Consider the following 9,994-nt stretch of genomic DNA (forward strand, 5'->3'; position numbering starts at 1 on the left):
TCCCCTTGTACATAACCCCATTCTCTCTCTTTAGCTTTATGCTAAGTCTTGAAATCTGGTAGAGCAAGATCTCTCAGCATCTCCTTTTTCTTCCAGAACCTGTTGACTAGCTTCATCCTTTTAGGTTGGCATATAATTATTAGAACTGTCTTTTCAAATTCAAAAAGAAACATGTAAGGATATTTATCTGGATTGCATTAAATCTACAGGTCAATGTGCAGAAATCTGACATCTTTTATATAGCCTCCTTATTTGGTTCTTCTCTCATGTTCCCCAAAGTTTTCTTACATGTCTTTTGTTATACATATTCCTGTGTACTTGATTTTTATGCCATTGTAAATTGCACCTTTTTAAGTCTTAATTTCTAATTTTGTGGTTTTGGTGCACAGAATGCAACTGGTTTTATAGTTGATTATGTATTCAACAACTTTAAAAACTTCCTTATTAATCTAAAAATGTACCTGTAAGTAATTTTGGATTTTCTACACTTACATTGTCAAATAAGTTCTGTTTTCACCTTTCTAATTCTTATATCACTTATTTTGTTTGGTTGCTAATTGCCTTAGTGGACCCAACTCAAAAGTAAAGCTTTAAATTTTTCACCATTAGTTACAATGCTTGCTGTGGGTTTTTTATGAATAACCTGTGTCAGAACAAAGACATTCCCTTCCACTCCTAGTTGCCAGGGGTTTTTATTAAACACCTTTTCTTCATCTGTTAACATGATCATATCGTTTTTATCCCTTAATAAGCTGTAAATACAGTGAACTATGTAACTTATAAATATGGCTAGGTAAGGCTAAAACACACACATACACATACACACCTATGCCGAAGTGGGCACTAGCTCAAAACGTGAGAAGTTTATCACCTGTTTAGCCAGGACGGTGGCTGGATTGGCAGGAAGCTCTTCACGGGCCACCACCTTGTAACCCCTCCATCCCCAAGGGGCCGTCATCACCTGCACGGGAAGCAGAAGCGGAAAGAGAAGGGCAGGAGCCCACGTGCTCTCTTCCTAAAAGCCTTGGCCTGGAGGCGGCATTCCACTGATGAGGTCACCTGGTCACAGCTGGGTGCTTCGCAGTTAAGAGAGCCAGCGGACACCAATATAAACCCAAGGTGGTCTCAATGCATTAGAGTTTATAAATTGCTAAATCCAGTTTTCTGAGTTTTCTTTAGCGTTTTGCATCCATGCACACGCGACACAGACCAATATTCTTTTCCTCCTGCTGCCTTTGCTGGGTTTTGCCATCGAGGGTGTGCTAGCGTCATAACATGACTTTGGCTGTGCCGGTGGTAAACGCGTGGCCTCTCAGCCCTGACCCCACTTCCCACTGTCCTGCTTCCGGTCCAGACCACGTCTTCCTTGCAGCTGGCGCAACGTCAGGCTCTGTCGCTAGAGGGAGCTGGAGGGGCACTGGAGGAGCAAGTTTCTCCTCCTGGCTCTGGGCGCCTTCCTTCCTCCTGGCTCCCCGGGTGCTTGGCTGGAGCGCTGTGCACCCAGGAGCTCGCCTCCCAGTAAGCTTCAGGGCACCTGAGGTGGCTTCCTGGTGGGGAGCCCAGGGGCAGCCCTGTAAGCAGTTTCCAGAGGGTTCAAGGGCACTCCCTGGAGGGCTTCTCAGCAGCTCACCAGCAAGCCCAGCCATGACCCAGCAGGCTTCTAAGCCAAGTTGACAGCACCTCCCTTCCCCAGGGCAGCTTCCAGGTGAATCACGTAGGCACCCCAGTGCGGGGGAGAGGGGCGCTGGGGATAGGGGGTCCCGCCTTCCACTAGCTCGGAGTTCTTGCCCATCAGTCACACGGACCAACTCTGGCCCAGATCAACCCTGCGAACTTTTCTGCCGTCTGTCTGTTGAGTTAAAACACCACCACCTCCAACAAGGTGTCAATCCAGCCTTGGGGAGGGCTCCCTGCCTTCCACATTTGTTCCTTCCGTGGGTCCTCTCCCTTGGAGTATTCCTTCGAATGCTCTTTTTTCTCCCTGGAAATAGTTAATAATCCTTACCTCAAACCTTCCTTGCTCATATTATTGTGTGGTTACTGTATGCTGGACTGGACCCTGACTGATACAGAACTGGTACCGGGAGTGATCACAGGAGATGGACTTGCAAAGTGGGATCTGGGAATTGATCTGTTGTGATTTCGAGCTTAAGCAGTGTTGAGCTCATTGCCACTGGGAAACGGGAAGATAGTAATCCGTGGCACGCCCGCATGCAGCAGCATCAGAATTAATCGAGCCATCGCCTTTGGTTGCTTGTGATGAAGTGCTGACTGAAGCAAGTGACTCGGAGCACCTGTGGCTACTGAACCTTTTTTTTTTTTTTTAATGGTATTAAAGATGGCTACAGGCAGTACGGTATGGTATGGGATAGAGCTTCGAGTGCACTGGAGTGCACACAGAGAGAAAAATGACAAGTCATGGTGACTTAACTCTCAGGACAAGTAATAGTGAGAACCAGAATACTTCAGTAAAGAACCTCTTTCTTTTCTTGCAGTCACAGGGGTGATATTTCTAAAAGTCATACAGAAAAGTTCATTGTATTGCTTGTGAACAGCTAGATTCAGTCTCACCAGTATCTCAAGGGAACGTCAGGCACTGACTGAGAAAGGGTGGGAACATGAAACTGGGGTGGGGACATTTGGTTAGATCCAGGGAAACTGACCAGCCTAAAACCCCAAGTTGTCCTAAGCCTCCCTCACCAGTAGAGGTCATCTGTCCGTGGCGTCTTCCTTTGCTTGAAAATCCGGTGACACCCTTGCCAAGGGGAGACGCCTTGAAAAGGGACAGCTATTCTCAAGACCCAGCACAACTACCCCCTGTTGCCACCAGTCACGTGACTAGTGTCAAAGCACAGCATGCTCCAGTGGGACAGGAACACACAATGCTCCGGGAAGACTAGCTAACCCACCTAGAAAATGAGCAAGCCTTTTCTAACATATACCAGAAACATGGCAAACACATGTGAAGTGGATTCTAAGGGTGTTAGACCACGGAGGGTGGGACGTTAACACTAGATCAGGGCAAATTTATGGATGATGGTAAAGGGACTAGAGTTCAGATTTAATGCACTCACTTGAGCAGCTGGAGGTGTTTCTAAACAACGTATCTGACTGTCTGACTGAGACTTATCCTCAAAAATGGCCTACATTTAGCTAGGGTGAGATGCCAGAGCTTCCCTGGCATGGAGGAGGGAATCCAAAGGCCTAGGGAGATAGGAATGTTGGACTGGATTCATCCCGTGTGACCTGCACACCCACCTCCCAACTACGGATTTCCAGAAGACCCGGAAGACGTTCCTTTCACTAGGGCACCGAGAAACCCCTTAGTAAGAGGGGCACTCACGTGCTTGGAAGGCTTCGGGATTGTTCTCCTTGACGGCATGCATGGTGGTGGGGATGCTGCCGCTGAGGTGGGCTCCCCAATTTCAGTGGAGATGATGGGATTCCAGAGGAGCAGAGGCCAAACGGCAGGAATCGACCACCAAAGGCAAGGGGGGGGCATCCACCAAGAAAGACAGCAGATGTGTACCTGCAATCAAAACACCTTGGTCCCCAGGGATCTTTAACAGTGGTTCACTGAACACAGTGCTCCTAAGAGTACTGACTGATCTATAAAACGGGTGGGGGGGGGGACAAAAAAACCTTTAGGCCTAAGAGCCAAAACCCTGACTTGAGTCACAACTGTGGCTAGGAACTGCCTCTCACCTGGTTCTCAGACCCAAATAAACTCACAGGCCAGACCCCGTGACTGCAGGGGAGGCTGGGTCTGAGACTCCTCCCCCAAGCCTTCCCAAATCCCAGCTCCACCGCTCGGCTGTGATACCGGAACTGGAACGATGTTAAGCTGGTCAGGAGAGGGTGCTGGAGGGATGCTGGGAAGAGGGGGGTTTCTCTTCGTAGTTCCATAGTGCTTCCCTTCTTTCTAACCCCCTAGGCACCTGGCTGGCATACGAGACACCGGTGGAGCATACCTGCTGCAGGGTCAGCGGCACCCAGCAGGCAGCTTCCCGGTTGAGCTCCTCAGGTATCCTAACGGGCTTCCCAGAAACTTCAACTTCCCCACAGGCAGCCTCCCAGCTTTCCCCGGGAGTCCAGCCTGCCCCCGCCAGTGTCCCGCCAGGTTCAACGGAACCCCATGCAAGCAGCTTCCCAGTGAATCTCTCTGGCACGCCAATAAGTGTCCTGCCCACCAGCCTCGGTCCGGCAGCCCAGGGTAACCCAGTGAACCTCTCAGCCCTGGAGCAGGTGCAACCACTACAGAACCTTTAGGTTATTTGCTGACGGTAAGCTTGGAGAGACACGCGTCTGGAGGCCTAGATAATTTCTGTACACTCTCATTTTTCAGAGCCAGAGTTACCAGCACACTTATGAGTGTGTGTCTAAAACGGGCACACTGCCCCCTAACTTTGCCACAGACTCCCCTGTTCCCTACTATTACGCCTAGTGTTTCTGCACTAATTATGGCTCCTACAGGGCCCCTGTAGGTCTTATGGTCAATGACACATGCCTACCGGGTTCTTAACTTCAGGAGACGAGGCTCCTAGAGAGGTGCTGGGAAAAAGCTTCCCCTCAGCAGTGCTGGGGAATGCGGGACACCCCCTGGATACAAGGGACCAAACTCATACGGCTCTGAGATGCACTGGGGCTGTCACACCAACCACCCCTCCTCAGGGTGATCTCTGTGTCCAAAATAATCCTGCCTTCCAGCCCATGGGATTAAGCCCCCTAAGCTTCAGTCACTCCCTGAAGGTCTTGGGCAGCAATACAAACTAAGCCAAAAGGAGACAGAGTTTTTCCCTGTCATTTTCTCTCCCCTCCCCCACCCGCCCTCTTAATGCTGGCAGACCCCAATCCTGTTCTCAACTCACCCTACACAGTAAGCCGAAATCCCCAAGTTCAAGGTGGCTTCAGTAACAAGGCCTTTATTTCCACACCCAGCAGAATAATGGGAGGCAGGCAGTTCCCTTGGAAGTCTGACTTGGAAGCTGGACAAATCCATCGAGTCACATGAGGCCAACAAGGTCCCTGAAAAAAGGTAAACCATCCCTGAGAGCCACAGAAAGGACCCAGCTGAGGTCCTCCTAGCCAATGCTGGGTCACACCCACGCCCTAACTAGTCAGGAAGGAGATGAGGCCCATCAACAGGCCCAGGCTGCTCATGGGTCCCTCCAGGGACTGGAACGAGCACAGGTGACGAGACCCTCCCAGCTGGCAGAGTGGTGAGATGGCTTCTGCCATGGGCCCTGCCAGCGAGAGAACTCTGGCAAGGGCCCCGGGGCAGGTGAGAGTACCCGAAAGCTCCCCACCCACCTAGCACTCATCAGGAATATCCCGTTTGACCCTATGAAGCTCAACTTCCAGCCAAGGGCATCCTCACAGAGGCTCCCTCAGCTCGTCTCTGGCACGCGTCCTGTTCCGCTGAACGAGGAGAGAGCACGTTCCCTGCACACTTAGGGCATTTCCCCAGCATGAACTTCATGATGCTTTACGAGGTGAGGCCCTTGACTGAAGGTTTTCTCACATCGGCTGCACTCACAGGCCTCTCTACCGCGAACGTTCTGCTGCTAAATGAAGAAGCCTCTTGAGTGGAAGGCCTTCCCCCATCTCTGCATCCATGAGGTCTTCCTCGAGGGTGAACCTGCCAGGGATGAATGGGGTTGGACCTGCAGCTTAACGCTTTCTCACACTGGACATACTCAACAGACTTCCACGCAGCACAAGGTTGACGTTTTGGCAGGAGGTTTTCCCACATTTGCTGCACTCCTGACACTTTTCTGGTAGGTGAACTTCCAGTGTAAATCAGAGCACACCTTTGGCAAAATGCTTTCATTGCATGCATTCAAAGGGACTTTCTCTAGTATAAACCGTCTGATGCCGACTGAGCTTAGCGATGTCGCTAAAGGTTCTCTGATATTACTGCACTCATCAGGCTTTTTTTTGGGGGGGGGAGAGGGCGGGGGCGGTGCTGCGCCCTTTGGCTTGCGGGGATCTTAGTTCCCCGACCAGGGATCGAACCCGTGCCCCCTGCAGCGGAAGCGCGGAGTCCTAACCACCGGACCGCCAGGGAAGTCCCAGGCTTTTCTGCTGTGAACCTTCTGGTGCCAAACAAGCGTGTATCCTTCGCTGAATGCATCCTTCCCACGGTGGCTGCACTCATAAGGCTCTTCTCCAGCGTGGATTCACTCATAAGGCTCTTCTCCAGCGTGGATTCTCCGCCGTTGAAAGAGGCGGGGGTTACCTGCACTCAGACCTGCCCCGGTGTGGCGGCCGTAGGCTCCCTCCCGCTTGCCATACAGTCCGGGGTGAGCGGCCTCCCAGCCTGCGGCGCTCCTGCCGGCCTTCCCCGTCCTGGTGCTGGAGAAGGCCGGCGCTGGACCCGTCCTCCCCGCACACTAAGGGCTTCTCCGACACGTGGACTCCACAGTGCCTCGCCACGAGGCCCTACCCTGCCCGCCTCTGTTGGGTTTCTCTCGACTCGGCTGCTTTGGGGCCGGGAGCGCTGAGGCCGAAGCCTCTCCCACACGCCTCCTCACTGCAGCTTCTGCCCGCGGCGGCTCCCCGGTGCTCAGCCAGGAGCAACTCGTCTTTCCAGCCTGGGCCACACATCTCAGGGAACGCGCCCAAACAGACGGACCTGCGAGAGGCGTCCTGACCTGAGACGCGCTTACAAAAGCGCCCCGCTCGGCCGGTGCCTCCCGCTCTACGCCACACCGACCACCCCCGGGACGCAGGTGCCAAGTTCCCCCACGTCCAACCTCCACGCATCAGACGCCGGGCCACTCCTCCTGGGAGAAGCACAGGCCACATCCTCGGAGACCACGCGGCCCTGCCGCCAGGGGAGCCCCAGCCGACAATCCTCCAGGACCACCCCACCCAGCTCTCGGGTCCTTCGGTTGAGGGCCGACCCCCGAGCCGACGGGATCCCAGGAGGACGGCTCCGGAAGTCCGGCCCGCACCTCGTCCACACGCACAGGAACGCCCCACCCCCCGGGTCCTCATTGGCCCTCCACGTCGTGACGTACATCACAACGGGCGCTGAGAAATGGCGTTCCCACGTGGGGCGGGGCTTCACCTCCTCTTAAAGGAGACGCGCCAAGATTTCCGCGTCAAGTACTCAAATGCCACTTCCTTTCGGGCAGTAGCTGCCCCCGCGGCTGTCCGAGTACTTCCATAAATTAGGTAAATTCTATTTTCTAGGAATGTGTCCATTTCCTCTAAATTTTCACATTTACTATCGTAAAGTTGTTTATAATATACCCTTATCTTTTTATATGACCTATAAAATTGCCCTTTTAAATTTTTAAGTGATTTGTATGTCCTTTTTGTCTTGATTAGTCTCCCTGGAGGTGTGTCCATTTTTTCCTTAGAAAGCAGCAGCTTTGGGCTTTGCTGCTGCCCTCTGTTGGTTGTAATGAATTCTGCTCTTTATTATTTAGCTTTCACCCACACACACTTCCCCACCCTCCATCCCCCCAATAGCGTTTATGGTAGTAGGTGCATGTTATTAGGACTCTGTGTAAATACTAATCACAGCTGAGGCATCTAGTATTACCGTGGTCACTTTTTCTTTCTTGCCCAACCTTTTGTTTTCCTTGGAGTTATGTCCCTTGGTTTCCTAGGTACTTGTCAATAAATCAATCCCAACTCCTATCTAAACATGTTCAGAGACAACAGGTATTCTAATAATTAAGGCATCTTCTCTGGGGCCTCAGCCCCTCACATCTAGTCTCGATCGGGTGCCTTCTGTGCCTGATGCACAGCTGTCGTCCTCAAGGCTTTCACTGTGTTCCTGGGAGTCACCTTGCCTCTTTGCGCTGGATCCACATTTCCTGAATACCAGGTTTTCTCCTTTCTTCGTTTACCCCTTTGTTCTGGAAGAGTACATCCTCTAATAGTTTCTTAAGAAAGGGTGTGTGGAACATACATTTTTAAAGAAACTACAGGTCTTTTTAGCATGACTTTTATATGCATTTCCTTCAGAATTCTGAAAGGTCCCAATTCCTCTGTTATCCAATGTGACATTTGAGGATTCCAAAGCTATTTTGATTCCTGATACTTTGTATGTGTCCTGTTTATCCACTCCAGAAGTTATAGAATCTTTTCTCCCCAGCATTCCGCAATTCCACAGTGATGTGCCCTGGCTGGTCACCAGCCGTGGTTAGTACTTGGCCAGTCCTTGCAATTTGGAAACATAGCCTTCATTCTCAGAATTTTCTTGAATTATTTACTGGAATCCACTGTTAGAAGTGTGTGATTTTCTTTAGCCACATTCAGTATTGGTATCTTTAGGTGTTTCCTTTTAGGCTGGTGAGATCTCTCAAGAAGTCTCTTTCTCCTTTATTTCCTGCCTGGAGGATACAGCCTGTTTCCTGAGCTGAGGATTTTACATACTGAAGGCCGATGTCTCGCCTCCCTCAGTCTCCCGCCGGGCTGGGGCAGGAACAACTTCTCAACTGTGTGGAGTGGAGAGTTGTAACTGCTTCTGAAAAGGGCCTTCAGCCAGCCCTCCTGCTTTCACTCTTTCACAACCACTTCTACAGGCACCTGGAACTGCCAATCCCAGAGCCTCTGGGAGCTTTGCAATAAAATCAGACGCTCTCATTTCTTTTTTACAACGTTGTCTCCTCGGGTATTTCTAAGTCAGTTACCATTCATCTGTTTTCTTGAGAGGTTCCAAAATTTTGTTGCTATTTATAGTCATCCGAGTGGATTTATGCCTTTTAAAAAAATTAAAATTCCCTGTAACTTTAATGGGATTTCAGGAAGGAGCTATGGTAAATGGCCACATCGAGCTGTAAGAAGTCTGGGAAATGAAGACCTATTCAGAGAATTCAAGTCTCCAGCTAGAACTGTGGGTCTGTTATCACAGATGGAGACAATGAAGGAAAACCAGCAATCTCTGCCACACAGATGCAGCTGGTTTTGAGGTAGACTGAAAGTGAGGCCATCTTTCAGTAGAGCAGGAGAAGTGTACATATGGGGGTAGGGGGTTGGGCATCGGTGTGAGGAACAAAGAAAACATCTGAAACAGCAAACAGAGAGACATGCCAGGGAGTCACTGAGAGATGAATAAATGCTTTATTTAGTTCATTCATTCCCAAAGCTTCACACCTCACCCTCCCACTTTCAAACTCCCAAAGCTTCACACCTCACCCTCCCACTTTCAAACTAAGTCACAAAGAACAGGGGCCCGCAGTCTCCACCACCTCCCCACCCGACAGAGCACTGTAGGGACAGTGTCACCCTGATTGAAAGCCATGTGTTTCAAACACTTTTAGGAGCACTCTCTCTTCAAACTAGAAACCCCATCAAGTAAAACAGGCTCATCCATCAATTTAAACCTGTGCAACATTTTGGGTGCCTCCCTAGAGCACCAGGGTCCCCCAGAGCAGTTTAAAACTCCTGTGTTAGATAAGCCCTTCTCTGCGAATTAGGAACTCTCCAGAGAGCCAGCTTCTTCTACCTGAAGTTCATGTACAAAGATTTCACATGGTCAATTCTTCTATCCAATGAGATAAACAGTCCACAAAATTAAGGCATTGGGGGGAATTAAAGGGGAATAAAGCATTTACTAAAGTTACAATAACATATCAAAGATGTCCATTGTATTTCTGAAAGCTCTTAACCAGGCACAAGTGCAAAGAACAGTCATGGTCCCAGCTGCTGCGGGCAAGCACGCAGTCATGACCAGAGGAGGAAGGAGAAGCTGAGGGCTGACGGTCAGCATTCCCCTTCAGCATGCGTGCAGGCACACGGGCCCCAGCGTGTGTCACACCTCACGTGCCCGACACCAGACAGAAGCAGCGGGAGCTGTGCAAACACGCGGGGCGGAGCAGGGGCACTGCTGGCTAAATCACAGCAGCAAACTGATGTTATACACAGGAGAGCCGTGCCCACAAATACCACACTAAACTGCATGGATGCACACGCATACGTCACTTGGGAGAGATCTGAAATCCAAGCAACTTAAAAAAGAAAAGCTCCCCATGCATTC

General features: G+C 50.6%; 1 long non-coding RNA gene across 3 annotated transcripts; it reads right to left on the bottom strand.

The window, feature by feature from the left end:
- Positions 1-4,907: 4,907 nt before the first annotated feature.
- On the bottom strand, positions 4,908-6,927 carry LOC114896519. 3 transcript variants are annotated; one of them, XR_003793826.1, is made up of 3 exons: positions 6,756-6,927; positions 5,537-6,634; positions 4,908-5,025 (listed from the first exon to the last, which is right to left on the bottom strand). It is a non-coding gene; the product is annotated as an uncharacterized LOC114896519 (long non-coding RNA). The 3 variants fall into 3 exon arrangements; XR_003793825.1 differs by having other exon boundaries at positions 5,378-6,634; XR_003793824.1 differs by having other exon boundaries at positions 5,311-6,634.
- Between the last annotated feature and the right edge of the window lie 3,067 nt (positions 6,928-9,994).

Source organism: Monodon monoceros, unplaced genomic scaffold, assembly GCF_005190385.1.
Source record: "Monodon monoceros isolate NGI ecotype Baffin Bay Population unplaced genomic scaffold, NGI_Narwhal_1 Super_Scaffold_16, whole genome shotgun sequence".
In the NCBI taxonomy this organism is placed as follows: domain Eukaryota; kingdom Metazoa; phylum Chordata; class Mammalia; order Artiodactyla; family Monodontidae; genus Monodon; species Monodon monoceros.